Consider the following 18,452-nt stretch of genomic DNA (forward strand, 5'->3'; position numbering starts at 1 on the left):
TGATGCCATTATCCACCTTCTAGATAGGACTCTCTCTCACCTGGAGAAACCTGGGAACACTGTGAGAATAATGTTCTTTGATGTCTCTAGTGCTTTTAATACCATACAGCCAGGTCTACTGAGAGACAAGCTGGGCCTTGTTGGCGTGGACCTCCAACTCTCCGCCTGTATCCTTAACTACCTCACGAACCGACCTCAGTTTGTAAAGGTTCGGGACAGTGTGTCAGACACGGTGATCTGCAATACAGGGGCACCTCAAGGTACAGTTTTTGCCCCTTTTCTCTTCACACTGTACACTGCGGATTTTAAGTGCAACTCATCTAGCTGCTACTTGCAGAAGTATACTGATGACTCTGCAATAGTAGGCCTCATCACAGGAGGAGATGAAAGAGAGTACAGAGATACTAACCAAGCTTTTGTGGAGTGGTGTCAGAGGAACCACCTTAGGATTAATTCCGGGAAGACCAAGGAATTGGTGGTGGACTTTCGCAAGGGAAAAAATCCACCAGTAGTGGTGAACATTCAGGGAAATGACATTGAGTTAGTCGACACCTATAAGTACCTTGGTGTGATCCTCAATAATAAGCTTGACTGGGCCCATCACTTGGATGCAGTGTACAGGAAGGGCCACAGTAGGCTTTATCTGCTCAGAAGGCTGAGAGCCTTCGGAGTTAGGGGGGCACTCCTTGCATCCTTCTTCAACTCTGTTGTGGCATCAGTCATCTTCTTTGGTGTGGCGTGCTGGGGTAGTGGCATATCAACCAGGGACAGGAATAGGCTGGACAAACTGATTAGAAGGGCCAGCTCTGTCCTGGGATGCCCCCTTGATCCAGTTCAGGAAGTAGGAGACAGGAGGATACTGGCCAAGGTGAGCTACATGGTGCAGAATGATTCCCATCCCATGCATGAGACCGTGACAAAGATGTGCAGTACTGTCAGTGACCGGCTACTTCATCTTAAATGTGAGAGGGAGCGCTATCGAAAGTCCTTCCTTCCAGCTGCAGTTAGGCTGTATAACCAGCACTGTCCAAAACGGAGAACGACCCAAACAGTGAACTGATAGATCCAAAGATGTGATTGTCTGGTTATATCCTTTTTTTTCGTATATGTACCTACCTACTGCCAATGTAATGCATCTGTATCTGTACTTGTTCCTGCCTTGCTGCTGTAATGCTCTGAATTTCCCCATGGTAGGATGATTAAAGGATTATCTTATCTTTGCTGGGAGCCCTGATACCTAATGCAAGAGCTGAAACTGTTTTTCTCTAAGTCAAACTCAGGTAGCATAAACATCAGTTTCATAGACTACTATTGGTAGAAAAATGTAAGGATAGTAACATAGGTAGTTGAGTGATCAATTGACCAACAGTAAAATATTTTATAATGGTACAGAAGCAATCAGCCATGGGCCATGCATGAGGTATCGGGTTCTTGGAAAGCATTTAATGCTTTGAATTGAAGTTTCAATTAAGACAAGGTGGTTAAGGGTGTAAGCTTGCTTTGTTGGGAGTCCTGATACTTCAAGCAACAGCTGAAACTGTTTTTTTTTGCAGTCACACTCAGATGGCACAAACATCAGTTTCATACAGTACTATTAGTAGAAAAATGTAAGGACAGTAACACAGATCAATAGATCCACAGTAGAAAATTGTATAATGTCACAGAAGCAGTCACATTGAGGTGGCCCAAATATAATCATTTAGAGCACTAATGTTAGAAAAATGTAAGGATGGTTACACAGGTAGTTGATTAATCATTTCACCTAGAGTACAGAAGCATTGAGCCATGGGCCATACATGAGGCATCAGGGTCGGGCCAGTTTTTAGACCTTTGAATTGAAGTTTCAATTAAGACGGGTTGTGTAAGGGAGTGGTGTAAACCTTCTTTACTGGGATCCTAGATACCTCATGCAACAGCTGAATTTGTTTTTTTTTGCTCAGTCACACTAAGGTGGCCCACAAAACATCTTAGTTGAATACTAATGTTAGAAAATATAAGGCTAGTAGCACAGGTAGATGAGTAATCACACACTACTAAAGTGGCATCAAATTCCAGAGTAGAAACAGTTTAATAGGCCTCTGACACACCTTAAACTACAGGTAATCCACCATATGGAGACCCAACTTGGAGTCTCCACATTTAAAAAAATAGTTTCTAACAACAGCAGCAGTAGCAACAGCAGGCACAGAAACCACAAACGTGTAATAGATTGCAATAACGCAAGATCAATGTATGACACTTAAAATGACACCATCACCTAGCCTACTGGGGGTGCAAAAGTCATTGGAGATCCATGACTTGTTCATTTTGATGAAAGTTAGGTGGTCAACACTTTCAGGGACAGACAAATGCGCTTATCCATCAGGACACCACCAGCAGCACTAAACACATTTTCTAAGAGTGATGCTGATGGCATAGTCAGTGCTAGCCATCTTATTAGCCATTTCATAACAGTGCAGAAGGGTGCAGATGTTCTTTATCTGTGCACACTCAGCAAGCATGATTTGCACCACGTCTGCATTGCACTGGCTCAAACTATGCAAAAGGACATACTACACATCTCATTGCTGCCTTCTCAGTCACTGCAACATGTCCAGAGAGGAATTCCACTGTGTCGGGACATTGCAAATCTAACGATTAACTGGTAGGACGAAAGATCTGTATAGCGACAGAATTCAAGGACCTGTGGGGTGTGATCGTCGGAAGTCAGCACATAGCAACCGAGCTTTCTGCAATAGCGCATCGAGGCCAGGATATTGTCAGAGAAATTGCTGTACCATCAGGTTGAGGACGTGAGTCATGCAAAGCATGTGTGTGTGAGGTTGCCCCTCCATAGGACTACCACCAGTTTTTCAGTTATCCCACACGGCTTTCCCTGGCTCCAGGTTCAGTGGAGACAGCCATTGTTCTAACTCAGCCTGGATAGCTGCCCACAACTCTTGAGCTGTGCGTGACTGTGATCTCTAAGGCATGTTAATATTGACACTAGAAATACATTTAGGAAAAATTGGGTTGTCAAATACATATTCCTCATTGAAAGAATACTCTCAAAGATACTGAGTCATACAAAAAGGACTACCAGAGAGTCATTTTGAGTCCAGAAATTCCATAATACTCAATTATATATCATTAAAGACAAAAGTAAAAAATCAATGTCTTTATTTCACAATACAAAATTACAAACAAGTTCACAAGTTATAAAATGTAAGTAGTACAAGAACAGGCGGGCAGCTTCATAACCATATATGCAATGGTAAGCACCATCCTTATGGACTAATAAATTGTCTACACATGATGAGCATACAAAAATTACAACAAAAATGTATAGTGAGTCCCATCATAAAATGACAGTAAAATACTACAAAATATATGTCCATTAAGCAAGGCTCAGGAGTAGGGAAATGGTATTAGAATATAAAGGCCTAAGGAAAGACCATCAAAAATGCTGTTCGGCCTATGCAGGGACTCACAAAGTGTGCCTATTAAAGAACAACATGGTCAAAGACATATATAACCCTATTACCCAACAAATCCTAGGCAATGCTTACCCATGGTGGATGCGTACCCAAAGCGCAAGTGCCCCGACGCACGTTTCGCTGCAGCTTCCTTGGGGGGCAGTGCATTGGACATGTATTTTGTAGTATTTTACTGTCATTTTATGATGGGACTCACTATACATTTTTGTTGTAATTTTTGTATGCTCATCATGTGTCGACAATTTATTAGTCCATAAGGATGGTGCTTAGCATTGCATATATGGTTATGAAGCTGCCCACCTGTTCTTGTACTACTTACATTTTATAACTTGTGAACTTGTTTGTAATTTTGTATTGTGAAATAAAGACATTGATTTTTTACTTTGGTCTTTAATGATATATAATTGAGTATTATGGAATTTCTGGACTCAAAATGACTCTCTGGCAGTACTTTTTGTATGACTCATTAATATTGACACTGCCTGATTGCAGCAAGACCGGGCTGCGCAGTACAGAAGTGGAGGGATTCTCTTCACTGTTGGAACACGTGTCTCATTAAGGGACATATTAAGGGTGCAGGTGGAGGCCATAGAGAAGGTGGAGGAGCCAAAAGCAATGGAGAAAGTGTGCAATACAGAGGTTTGTTCTGCAAGCCTCACTGGCAGGGTCCTCTCTCCTTCTGTACTTGTGTGTGTCTTGTATTGCTCATGTTTAGAGTACTTGTCTATGTATGCCCATTTTTCACATGTAAAGCACCATGGAATAAATGGCGCTATAATAATGAATAATAATAACAATAAGCCTTTTGGATTCCAAGTCTTGTGGAGCAGCCCTTTGACCACCTGCCCCACAGCCACCTGAGTCACCCAGTGACCAGTCAGCGAGATGTACTGCTTCTGCTCATGTTTGCTCATCCAAATTTCAGTACTGAAATACACCCTTCAGACAGATTTTTTCAGGGAACGGATGATGTTGTCTAGTACATGTAGGTGTCGTCTAGGCACAGCTTTCTTAAAGAATGAATGCTGACAGGGCAACTGCTAGTGGGGAACTGCGATGACTATCAGTTTTTGGAAACCATCTGTAAACACCAGGCAGAAAGGAAGCATTTCCATGGTGAACAGTTTGGAGATGGTAGAGTTCAAGCTCTTAGCTTTCACATGTCTGGGAGGAAACATTCTTTTACATGATCACAACTGCGGGATTGAGGGCTGCCTGTTGTGCTAAGAGTGGATTTGAGCAGGGTGAACAGGACAAGCTGCTGGACTATGAGTGAGGTACAGGTGATGTTATTGGAGCACTCCGCGCAGAGCCGTGGGGTACTCGGTACCGGGCCCGTCGACTTCAACGGGGGACGGTGTCACGGCGGCGGTGACCCGGTCCGTGGCCCTGGAGCATCCAGTAATTAAAATAGGGGGGAAGTTGTGTGATGTTGTTAGATGTTGAAGTGTGGTAAAAATGAAGATAAAGCTTATAGATGATTAAATACATGACGCCACCTGTGGTATTCTGGTCAGAGGCGACCTGCGCTGTGGTGTTGTTTCTCTGGGACCGTTGGTGTGATGCAGATGAGGTGACAATGGCTCTCCACAGGTAGAGCAGTAGTTCCAGGGCTGTTGAGTGTGGATACAGGGGTGATGGTGTCAAGCAGATTGGAGGATGTAGCAGTGCTGAGTGTTGGTTGTAGAAAGGAGACAAGGACTCAGTTGAATGTAGTTCAAAAGGGCTTTACTCACTGTCTGGTGTGCACAGACGCCCACTTTGGTGCTGAGTCCTCCAGGTCAGGGGTCCAGTAAACTCCCGGGTTGATGAGTACTCCCCTCCAACACTCCCTTTCAGTATGTTCCTTCCTAGGCCGTCTCACTGTGCTGGTTTCCACTCTCCTTGCTCCCTCTCCTGCACCTTCACAGTCAGTGTCCCAGGCCAGCTGCCGCTGATCCTGTCAGAATTCGTCACTCAGGCGGCTTCCTGATCCTACGTAGCTGCCTTTCTGGGAAGGTAACTGTGGGATTCACTGTGGCCCATACAGCAACCACAGCTGTCAGCTTGCTAGTTAAGTTCCTTGTTCACTTCGCTAGGCTAGGGACTGAGACCCTTCAGTAACCTAATTTCTTCCCCCACCTGATGGCAATCAGCGTGGGACTCTAGAAATTCCACTCTTTCCTCCCGGGAGCTTTCCTCCTAAGCCAATCTATCTGGAAGCTCCTCCTGACAGGAGCTTCTCCAAGCGCATCCTTCCACCTGCTCTCCCCTGAGGGAACTCCAACCAACTCCTTTCAAATCTTCTACTCTATCTCTAAGCTCCGCCCACTCACTGTTCCCATTGGCTGCTCTACATCACTCCACTTTCTAAGCTCCTCCCTTTTCCTAACTTCCCCACTAGCTTTCAACACCCTTTCCTAGCCAGTCTGGGATGAGGCCATCCTCCCGAAGGGTACATCCAGGTGCCCTGACTAGCTAGTGTGTGTGTTGAGTGCAGTGTTAACAGGGTGGTGAAGTGCCCCATCTTACCCAGTCATGAGATACCACACCTCTGGCTGAGATGCAGTACCTCTGTGGTGACTGGACCCACAGGGGCGCCACATTCCCCCCTGTTAAACCGAGCACATCCGCGGGCTGAAAATAAAACACAAGATGTTCCAAAAGAACATGCAAAACATTTTTCAAGCATTACTACCGGTAGATAACAATAAATATTCTTCAACAATATTGCCTACAGTTAATAATATATATTAGGCTATAAAACTTCTTCTCCGGGGAGAGGTACCTTTTCTTTTAACGTTACCTATGATAACTTTATTTATGCTACCTGTAACTCAAAGTGCTAACTGGTGACAACCGCTAGCTATGGTTCGCCACCCGGTACCATTTTATATTTAAAAACTTCACATTTTTATTGAACATTACTTTTAAACTAGGTTCTGCAAGTTTTCTATTTCTAGTACTGCAGCTAAACATTGCCACCAACATTGTCATAAGGCACGATATAAAAGACTTCACAGTAAAACATTAATAATTCTTGAAAGTGCTGGACACCGCTCCCAGCCGGGATTTCTTACAGTGTCTCTTTTGCTGGTGGAGGACTCGCCCTAAACCTCCAACGGTGGTCCTGGGTGGGGTGCAGGACTTACTGGTCTTTTCTTCCAGACCCAGGGTTCGGCCACCCCCGCAAGTTTTTGTTCTGGTCTGAGGTAGTTTTTGTGTGAAACCGGTTTGTGCAAAACCAAGAAGGAGCACCTTAAGAGGTGCAACTATTTACATAGTGAGTTTTTGGACCACACACAGTTCATGATCTCACAGTTTTTTTAAACTGGTGTCATAAACTAAGCAGCAAAAAGAAAACTGGAAAATAATCAACATAGGCACAATGGTGCAAATACCCTCCTGAGTAACTGTTCTTTTAGCTCACAATTTCCTTATTAGTGGTCCCCTCCTGGGGTAATGGAAGCCTGATAGCCTGGTTGCTTCCAAGGAAGTACTTCCCATTGACTTCCACAGGGCTTGACATATTGGAAATTTTCCTCCAGTGTTGGTTGAGCTGATTTTGTGCTTGCTGTGGTGGGGGCAACAGAAGTTGGGGTCTAGCTGCTCCAGATGCAGGGGCCGTGGCCATATCTTTTTCCTGATCATCAGTGTCCAGGGCTGGAGACAGGTGGAGGCCAGTACCAGCAGCAGTCTTCCCAGCTGCCTGGTCAGCAACCATGGCAGGTGACAGCGGTAGAGAAGCCGATGTAGGGACAGTACCTGGTGGGGCCATTGGCGAGACCTGCGCAGCCGCGTCAGGTTCGGGCAGGAGCACAGCCTCCGCATCCATGTTAGCTCCTGGTCCCACGGATAACACCTCCTTGCAGGCCGCGGCCGGCAGTGATGTCAGAGTGGAGGCAGCAGCAGACCCTGGCGGCCATGTTGCAGAGGCCACGCAGTTAGCGGAGGCTGCCAGGGATGGGGCTGGTGCAGCGGTGACGGGTACCGATGGTGTAGGCACCGCAGGTGAGGATTCATCTTCTGTAGGCCCCCTTCCGGGGGTGCTGCTTTTTCAGATCTTGCAGGGCCTCCTGCCTCAGTCGCAGGCTGCAGTTCAGCAGGGCGATCTCCCCCTCCCCTTGGGGCGATGGCCATGACGCAGTCACATAATAATAAAGGCAGGGGGACTTAACGTTTTTTTATGCTCTTCCTTGAGTGTCACCTGTGATGACATGCCCCTCTTCACCACTTTGGTTGCCATTTTTAGAGTCCAGATCACAGTTCAATAAATCTGTTCTTTTACACTTTTTTGGCATTTTTATCGCTCAAATCCATCAAAATCTTCGGCACACAGGACCGGGTACTACCGGGCTTCGTTAATCTTGTTCATGATGCCAGTTGGAGCACCCCGCGCAGGGCCGCGGGGTACTCGGTACCGGGCCCGTCGACTTCAATGGGGGACGGTGTCATAGCGGCGGCGACCCGGTCCGTGGCCCTGGGGCGTCCAGTAAATAAAATAGGGGGAAGTTGTGTGATGTTGTTAGATGTTGAAGTGTGGTAAAAATGAAGATAAAGTTTATAGATGATTAAATACGTGACGCCACCTGTGGTATTCTGGTCAGAGGCGACCAGCGCCGCGGTGTTGTTCCTCTGGAACCGTTGGTGTGACGCAGCTGAGGTGACAATGGCTCTCCACAGGTAGAGCAGTAGTCCCAGGGCTGTTGAGTGTGGTTTCAGTGGTGATGGTGTCAAGCAGATTGCAGGATGTAGCAGTGCTGAGTGTTGGTTGTAGAAAGGAGACAAGGACTCAGTTGAATGTAGTTCAAAAGGGCTTTACTCACTGTATGGTGAGCACAGACACCTACTTTGGTGCTGAGTCCTCCAGGTCAGGGGTCCAGTAAACTCCCGGGTAGATGAGTACACCACTCCAACACTCCCTTTCAGTATGTTCCTTCCTAGGCCATCTTACTGTGCTGGTTTCCACTCTCCTTGCTCCCTCTCCAGCACCTTCACAGTCAGTGTCCTAGGCCAGCTGCCGCGGATCCTGTCAGAATTCGTCACTCAGGCGGCTTCCGGATCCTACGTGGCTGCCTTTCTGGGAAGGTAACTGTGGGATTCGCTGTGGCTAGCTAGTTAAGTTCATTGTTCACTTCGCTAGGCTAGGGGCTGAGACCCTTCTGCAAGCTAATTTCTTCCCCCACCTGATAGCAATCAGCGTGGGACTCTAGAAATTCCACTCTTTCCTCCCGGGAGCTTTCCTTTCAAGCCAATCTATCTGGCAGCTCCTCCTGACAGGAGCTTCTCCAAGCGCATCCTTCCACCTGCTCTCCCCTGAGGTAACTCCAACCAACTCCTTTCAAATCTCCCACTCTATCTCTAAGCTCCGCCCACTCACTGTTCTCATTGGCTGCTCTATTTCACTCCACTTTCTAAGCTCCTCCCCTCTTCCTACCTTCACCACTAGCTCCCAACACCCTTTCCCAGCCAGTCTGGGATGAGGCCATTCTCCCGAAGGGTACACCCAGGTGCCCTGACTAGCTAGTGTGTGTGTTGAGTGCAGTGTTAAGAGTGAGGTGAGGTGCCCCCATCTTACCCGGTCGTGAGATACCACACCTCTGGCTGAGATGCACCTCTGTGGCGACTGGACCCACAGGGGCGCCACATTATGGTGGATTGAGAAAGAATTGTTGTGCTCGATGAAACAAAAACAGCAGCCATCTCCACCTCCGTAACAGCTGATGGGTTCTCAGTCACCCCAACTGTAGGGGGAAAAATAAGTGGGATTTCTGCTGCCTGAGACCTGTGTGAGAAATCTTGTTACAATGATGGAGGAGGAAGAAGCAGCAGATGTGGTTGATGGGACTGCTGGTGTTTGATGAGGCATGCTAGTCTGCAATTTTAGCACAGTGAGAATTCTAGACTAAGGCATGCTGATCGCAAATGTGCCTGTTCTTGCATATAGTTGACAATTATTGCAATTTGTGCCTCTAAGGAATCATTTTTTTGAAAATTTAGCACATAACATGAATTTGGTCATCTTTTGCAGTCTCAAAAATGGCCCAGGTTAGGCTACCCTTGCCACCCCTGTGAACTGCAGACTCATTACTTGTGCTGGCCACAGCCACAGTTGTGGGTGAGGATGCAGTACATGTCATAGTAACATCACGCCATGTCTATGCGGCAATTCACAATGTAGAGAAATCATCTTTTTCCTATCCTCTTCCACCTCCTCTGCTGGCTGACCTACTTAGCTGCGTGCCTTTAAGTTTAAACAAAGTGGGATCTACAATCTCATCATCATCCTCTTCTCTGTTCTCTAAATCCCCACCCTGAGAGTCACCCTCCTCCTCTTCCTGCCCTGACACCACACTACAGCGCTCCTTTGGCATCTGAGTCTCATTAGGATCACCTTCACCCCAGGTAGTTAACGTCTGGTGATGAGGGTCTGGTTTCTGCTTTGACCCTACTTCATCCGGCCCCGGATCCAACATGAAATAATTTGGGGCATTGGTATAGATACTTTCCTCCTCTGGATTCTGCGAATCTTTGGAGCAGACCTCTGATGCTCATGGAATAGAATTTTTGAACATCTCGTCATAATGGCCCATCTGTGGTTCCCCAAAATCAGTTGGGCGTTTGGAAATTTATGACACGGGGAAACAATGATGATTTCTGAGGATTGTACTATGTCTGTTGTTAAGGTGGAGGAAGAGGTGGAGAGGCCACTTTAATGCAACACTTGCCATCCACTGGAGCACATGCTCTTTCTGACCCTCATCTACAAGGTGTACTGCTGTGCGGTTGCCAAAGAAACGGAGTCGAGTAGGCATGCCTGTAAGAGATGTTGTCAATGGTCTTTGGATATGACAAGACAGTGTTTGTTCAGCCGAACTTTCATTAACATTAACACCTAACCCATGTACACGTCGAACACCAAGCCTATTCCTCCTTCCACCATGACCTCGCTTTTTCTCATTAGCATTGCAAGTGCCCTTCCACCTTTTTAACCTGCTATTTCCCATCCGTAGGTTCACACCTGTCAGTCACCTGTCACTAAATGAACAATCACTTTATTTTCTTAGATAGCGTGCCTTAACAACACTTTGAGAACTAACAATTTTGAGGAGTAAGTGGGGCCTATTGATTCCTCCTTTGCAATACAATTTTATCCCAAACTATTTGGATTAGCAAATAGGGCCTCCTGGCTGAAGCTATACATTAAGCCTAACAATTTTGAGGAGCAAATAGGGTCTCCTGATTCCTCACTGCAACACAGTTTTATCCCAAACTATCTGGATTAGCAGATAAGGCTTCCTGGCTGAACAGCTACATTAGGCATAATGATTTGGATGAGCAAATGAGGCCTCCTGATTTCTCACTGCAACAGAGTTTTATCAAAAATAATTTGGATTAGCAAATAGGGCCTCCTGGCTGAAACCCTACATTAGTAATAAAGATTTTGATGAGCAAATGGGGCCCCCGCATTTCTCACTGCAACACACTGCTATCCTAAATTATTCGGATAAGCAAATAGGCCTAATATTGGGGTTCAGCCAGGAATGCCCATTTGTTAATCCAAATCGATTGGGATAAAACTGTGATGCAGTGAGGAATCAGGAGGCCCCATTTGCTCTTAAAAATCGTTAGGCCTACAGTTAACAGTTATCAGTGCTCAGAAGTTAACATATCCGCTGGAAGAAAACAAATTCGCAAGATGATTTCACTGGATTCAGACAGGCAACGCTCGCTTCCAAATCTGCCCTCACCTCTGCTAAACAGGCCTACTTCACAACCCTTGTATCTTCCCGATCCTACAACCCCAAACAGTTACTAAAAACTTTTAACTCCCTCCTCTGCCCACCACTGCCCCCTCCAATCTCCCTCATCTCTGCTGAGGACTTTGCCACACACTTCAAAAATAAGATGGACCAAACAAGGCAAGTCTTTATTGTTCAACCACCACAACCCCTTTGTATACCAGACCAATGCCCCCCCATACCCTCCCTGTCCATCATCACTGAAGGGGAGCTTAATTGTCTCCTCTCCAAATCACATCTCACCACTTGTGCACTAGACCCCATACCTTCCCACCTCCTCCCCAACCCCACCACCACACTTATACCATCCCTAACCCATCTCTACAACCTCTAACTAACTTCTTGTACCTTCCCTTCTGCTTTCAAACATGCCACAATGACGCCTATCCTTAAAAAGCCAACCCTCGACTCAACCGCTATGTCAGCTATCGCCCAATAACGCTGCTCCCTTTCGCTTCCAAACTCCTGGAGCAGCACGGCCATGCTGAACTTTCCTCCCACCTCTCATCTAACTTGCTTTTTGACAATCTACAATCTGGTTTCCATTCCCATCATTCCACTGAGACTGCCCTGACCAAAATTACTAACGACCTGCTTACAGCCAAAGCTAACAGACAATACTCTATACTCCTCCTTCTAGACCTGTCCTCTGTTTTTGACACAGTTGACCACTGCCTCCTACTACAGATCCTCTCCTCCTTTGGCATCAGAGACCTTGCCCTATCCCAGATTTCCTCATACCTCTCCAACCACACATTCAGCGTCTCCCACTCCAACATTACCTTCTCAACCCACCCTCTCTGTTGGAGTCTCCCAAGGCTCTGTTCTAGGACCCCTACTCTTCTCAATATATACACTTGGCCTGGGAAAACTCATACAGTCCCACAGATTCCAGTACCACCTGTATGCTGATGACACTCAGATCTACCTCTCTGGCCCAGACGTCACCTCTCTGCTGTCCAGAATCTCAGAGTCTTTCAGCCATATCCTCCTTCTTCTCCTCTTGCTTCCTCAAACACAATATGGACAAATCTGAACTCATCATCTTTCCTCCATCTCACAGATCTTCCATACCTGATCTGTCTATCACAATTAAAGACATCACGCTTCCCCCCCCATACCGGAAGTCTAGTGCCTCAGAGTAACTCTTGACTCTGCCCTGTCCTTCAAACTGCACAGCCATGCTCTTTCCACCTTCTGTCACCTCCAGCTCAAAAATATCTCCAGAATCTATCCTTTCCTTAACCTTCAATCTGCTAAAATGTTTGTGCATGCCCTCACCATTTCTCGCCTCGACAACTGCAACATCATTTTCTGTGGATTCCCTGCTAACAATCTTGCACCTCTCCAGTCCATCCTTAACTCTGCTGCCTGACTAATTCATCCCTCTCCTCACTATTCCTCCTCTTCTCCCCTCTGCAAATCTCTTCACTGGCTCCCATTCCCTCAGCATATCCAGTTCAAATTACAAATACTGACCTATAAAGCCATCCATAACCTGTCTCCTCCATATATCTCTGAACCAATTTCCCGATATCTTCCCTGACATAATCTCTGTTCATCCCAAGACCTCCTTCTCTCCTCCACACTTATTTGCTCCTCAACTAATCGCCTCCAAGACTTCTCCCGAATATCCCCCATCCTCTGGAATTCTGTGCCCAAACACATCCAACTATCAACCGCATTCATATCCTTCAGATGGAACCTGAAAACCCACCTCTTCAAGAAAGTCTACAACCTGCAATGACCCCGCTGCCTCCTCACCACTACCGGAGCTATCTCTTCATCAACACCTTAACTGCCGCAACCCCCCCAACCTACTGTCTCCTTCCCCACCGTCCTGTAGAATGTAAGCCCACAAGGGCAGGGTCCTCTCCCCTCTGTATCAGTCTGTTATTGTAGTTTGCTTACTGTAAGTGATGCCTGTAATTTTTATGTAACCCCTTCTCATGTACAGCACCATGGAATCAATGGTGCTATATAAATAGTAATAATACCCAGACAGAATTTTTGCTTTCTTGGCCTTTTTTCAGAGAATATGAACAATAACCCCAAAACTTTTTCTCCACTCATGGTTAGTGGTTGGGTGAAGTCAGTTATTGTCAAATTACTGTGTTTTCTCTTTTTAAATCATAATGACTGCACAAAACATCCAAATGACCCTGATCAAAATTTCACATTCCCCATTTCTTAATACTGTGTATTGCCCCCTCTAACATCAATGACAGCTTGAAGTCTTTTGTTGTAGTTGTGGATGAGGTTCTTTATTTTCTCAGATGGTAATGCTGCCCGCTCTTCTTGGCAAAAAGCCTCCAGTTCCTGTAAATTCCTAGGGTGTCTAGCATGACCTGCATGTTTGATTTCTCCCCAGAGTGGTTCAATAATATTGAGGTCAAGAGACTGAGATGGCAACACCAGAACCTTCACTTGTTCTGCTGTAGCCAATGACAGGTCGACTTAGCCTTGTGTTTTGGATAGTTGTCATGTTGGACTGTCCAAGTACATCTCATGCGCAGCTTCTGGGCTGATAATTGCAAATTTGCCTCCAGTATTTGCTGACAACATGCTGCATTAATCTTTCCTTCAACTTTGACCAAGTTCCTGTGCCTTTGTAGCTCACACATCCCCAAAATATCAGCGATCTACCTCCACGCCTTACAGTAGGAATGGTGTTTCTTTCATCATAGGCCTTGTTGACCTTTCTCCAAATGTAACGTTTATGGTTGTGGCCAAAATGTTCAACTTTGGTTTCATCACTCCAAATTACCTTGTTCCACAAGTTTTGAGGCTTGTGTCTGTGCTGTTTTGCATATTGTAGGTAAGATACTTTGTGGTATTTGTGCAGTAATGGCTTTCTTCTGACGACTCATCCATGCAGCCCATTTTTCTTCAAGTACCTCCTTATTGTGCACTAGATTAAGGCCCGATGCTATCGCATCGAGAGGATAGTGACACACCTCTTGCCATGTTAACCCTCAATACACACACACCTCCTCAACACACACTCCTCTCACCTTTCACCATCTCCACTCACATCCACTCACTCTTTCACTCCACATACGACCCTTTCTCTCACTCCGTCTCTCATACTCACACTGTCATCGTCGCTGCTCCATGATCCCCGACATCTTCTTCCGCCGGCGCCATCCTGGATCCCGACGTTGTCCACGCCGGCGACATGTTCTTGCAGCCATGCCATCTTGAGTATTCTGAAATCCTGCGAGTGGACATTAGTGGAGATAGTGAAAGGTGAGAGGAGTGTGTGTTGAGGAGTGGTGTGTTTAGGGTTAACATGGCAAGAGGTGTGCTGTGACGTCACCAGTTACAACTGGACGGAAGTTGTTACAACCCGGAAGCTGCTTAGCGCATTTATTATAGTAGATTAAGGCCCGATGCTATCGCATCGAGAGGATAGTGACACACCTCTTGCCATGTTAACCCTCAATACACACACACCTCCTCAACACACACTCCTCTCACCTTTCACCATCTCCACTCACATCCATTCACTCTTTCACTCCACATACGACCCTTTCTCTCACTCCGTCTCTCATACTCACACCGTCATCGTCGCTGCTCCACGATCCCCGACATCTTCTTCCGCCGGCGCCATCCTGGATCCCGACATTGTCCACGCCGGCGACATGTTCTTGCGGCCATGCCATCTTGAGTATTCTGAAATCCTGCGAGTGGACATTAGTGGCTCACCATTGTCATTTTGAAACACGACTGCTACTTCACTGACAGTGGGATTATTGTAGCGTCGAGGGTCTTGAGTACGATCTTGTTTAATAGCCATAGTGATGTTTGGCATGACAGTTCCGTTTTGTAGAGATTTAATTTTTTCTTGTTCTTCCACATCACGTAACATTTGATAAGCTTCCACAAAAGGATTAATAGTTTGGATTTGAAGGGCAATAATGTTCATCAATGTAGGATGACATTTTTGATTTTCTTTACATCGTAAGCGTTGTTCGTTTGCGGTAGTGGTATCGAGAATGTAAAGTTGGGCAAATGCGCGTTGCTGGTCATCTGAGGGATGTAGTGTTTCAGTTCTATGATAGATCTGGCCATGTATGCGGAAACAGTATGGGCCATATCCAGGAGGTGGTGAAATATTTGCACCCATGGAGGCAAAAGCAAAGGAACTGTTAATACTTCGAATATTATCCATGAAATTTTTGCTAAATTCACTTTGCCCTTTCAGCAAACGTGTAAAGACATCAGGATATTGTAGTATGGGTACATGGACTTTACCCTTCTGACAGCAGAGCGTAAAGTTGTTACCAGAAGGTATCTCTGCTACAAAATGCAAAGCTTCGCAATGCTCACATACATGGGTCATGTCACCACAGCTGTGTTCGGTAATACTATTTTCATCATTAGTGAAAATGTGAGGTTGTAGTAGAAGTACATGTCCAACCGATGGGGTGCGCCTAGTTTTGAGACCAACGTATATTTGTCTTGGTTGCACTTTCTGCGGGCTAACTGCAGCTTGTATGTGAAGAAACTGTGCGTTGGTATTGACTAATGGTGGTATTGATAGGGCAGAAACAGATTGCTGATTAGTTATGTCAGTGAACGGCATATAGGATGAAGTGTGGTAGTAACTTGTTCCACATGCTGATGTGGAAGCATCCTGTTGTGAGTCTACTAATAATGATGAGGAAGAAGCCGTCTGTTGTTGGCGGTGATGGCGTGTAGAGGCTTCTTCAGCCAATTTAATAGATTTAGAGTTAGGGGATTCGTGTGTGAGACGACGGCGTTTATAAGCCTTAACCTTGTCAAGTCGATGCTGTTTTTCCTCAGGAGACTCATTAGCACGGCGTTGTTTTTGTCGTAGTGCTAAAGCTGCTTTCCTTTCACTGGCATTGGCATACTGTGCATCGGTATTGAATGGTGGTATTGATAGGGCAGAAACAGATTGCTGATTAGTTATGTCAGTGAACGGCATATGGGATGAAGTGTAGCAGTAAATTGTTCCACATGCTGATGTGGAAGCATCCTGTTGTGAGTCTAATAATAATGATGAGGAAGAGGCCATCTGTTGTCGGCGGTGACGGCGTGCAGAGGCTTCTTCAGCCAATCTTATGGATTTAGAGTTAGGGGATTCGTGTGTGAGGCGACGGCGTTTATAAACCTTAATCTTCTCAAGGCGATGGTGTTTTTCCTCAGGAGTCTCATTAGCACGGCATTGTTTTTGTCGTAGTGCTAAAGCTGCTTTCCTTTCACTGGCATTGGCATACTTTTTGTTATGACTCATGTTGGCACAGGTAAAGGAGTCTATTTGGCAGTTATCTGGCAGTGAAGAAGGCGTCCTGGAGTATTGTAGAGTAAACAGATACTAATTGACCCTGTAATTGCCCAGCAGTAGTTATGAAGTGGTAGTGGCAAATTGGCCCTGTAGTTAGACACCGGCAGAGGAGCAAGGCAGTAGTAGTTATGGCGGTAGAGGCAAATTGGCCCTGTAATTAGACACCGGCAGAGGAGCAAGGCAGCAGTAGTTATGGCGATAGAGGCAAATTGGCCCTGTAATTAGACACCGGCAGAGGAGCAAGGCAGCAGTAGTTATGGCGGTAGAGGCAAATTGGTCCAGTAATTAGACACCGGCAGAGGAGCAAGGCAGCAGTAGTTATGGCGGTAGAGGCAAATTGGCCCTGTAATTAGACACCGGCAGAGGAGCAAGGCAGCAGTAGTTATGGCGGTAGAGGCAAATTGGCCCTGTAATTAGACACCGGCAGAGGAGCAAGGCAGCAGTAGTTATGGCGGTAGAGGCAAATTGGCCCTGTAATTAGACACCGGCAGAGGAGAAAGGTAGCAGTAGTTATGGCGGTAGAGGCAAATTGGCCCTGTAATTAGACACAGGCAGAGGAGCAAGGTAGCAGTAGTTATGGCGGTAGAGGCAAATTAGCCCTGTAATTAGACACCGGCAGAGGAGCAAGGCAGCAATAGTTATGGCGGTAGAGGCAAATTGGCCCTGTAATTAGACACCGGCAGAGGAGCAAGGCAGCAGTAGTTATGGCGGTAGAGGCAAATTGGCCCTGTAATTAGACACCGGCAGAGGACAAAGGCAGCAGTAGTTATGGCGGTACAGGCAAATTGGTCCAGTAATTAGACACCGGCAGAGGAGCAAGGCAGCAGTAGTTATGGCGGTACAGGCAAATTGGTCCAGTAATTAGACACCGGCAGTAAACAGGCATAGGACCAAGGCAGCAGTAGTTATGGTGGTACAGGCAATGCCAAGCATCCGCACAGCAAGTCGGCGTGAGGTAAATGACGCAATTTCACGAATGCAAGATGGCGTCGGCGAAATCTCGCGAGATTTCGCCGACGTCGTTAACACCTCTTGCCATGTTAACCCTCAACACACCACACCGCCTCAACACACACTCCTCTCACCTTTCACCTCCACTCATGTCCACTCACTCTTTCACTCCACATACGTTCCTTTCTCTCACTCCGTTTCTCATACTCACACCGTCATCGTCGCTGCCCCGACATCTTCCTCCGCCGCCGCGATCCAGGATCCAGACGTTCTCCAGGCCACCGACATGTTCTTGCGGGACGCCATCTTGGATTTCGTGAAATCCCGCGATATTCAAGATAGCGTCACCGCAACAACATGTCGCTGGCGTGGACGACATTGGGATCCAAAAAGATGGCGTCGGCGAAATCTCGCGAGATTACGCCGACGCCATTTTGGATCCCGATGTCGCCCACGCCAGCGACATATTCTTGCGGGACGCCATCTTGGATGTCGTGAAGTCCCGCGATATTCAAGATGGCGTCGCCGCAAGAACATGTCGCTGGCGTGGGCGACATCGGGATCCAAAATGGCGTCGCGTAATCTCGCGAGATTTCGCCGACGCCATCTTTTTGGATCCCGATGTCGTCCATGCCAGCGACATATTGTTGCGGCGACGCCATCTTGAATCTCGCGGGATTTCACGACATCCAAGATGGCGTCCCGCAAGAACATGTCGGCGGCCTGGAGAACGTCTGGATCCTGGATCGCGGCGGCGGAGGAAGATGTCGGGGCAGCGACGATGACGGTGTGAGTATGAGAAACGGAGTGAGAGAAAGGAACGTATGTGGAGTGAAAGAGTGAGTGGACATGAGTGGAGGTGAAAGGTGAGAGGAGTGTGTGTTGAGGCGGTGTGGTGTGTTGAGGGTTAACATGTGCGTGTGTGTGTGG

The sequence above is a fragment of the Dendrobates tinctorius genome, unplaced genomic scaffold (genome assembly GCF_039654945.1).
Source record: "Dendrobates tinctorius isolate UK_male_01 unplaced genomic scaffold, ASM3965494v1 ptg000150l, whole genome shotgun sequence".
NCBI lineage: Eukaryota > Metazoa > Chordata > Amphibia > Anura > Dendrobatidae > Dendrobates > Dendrobates tinctorius.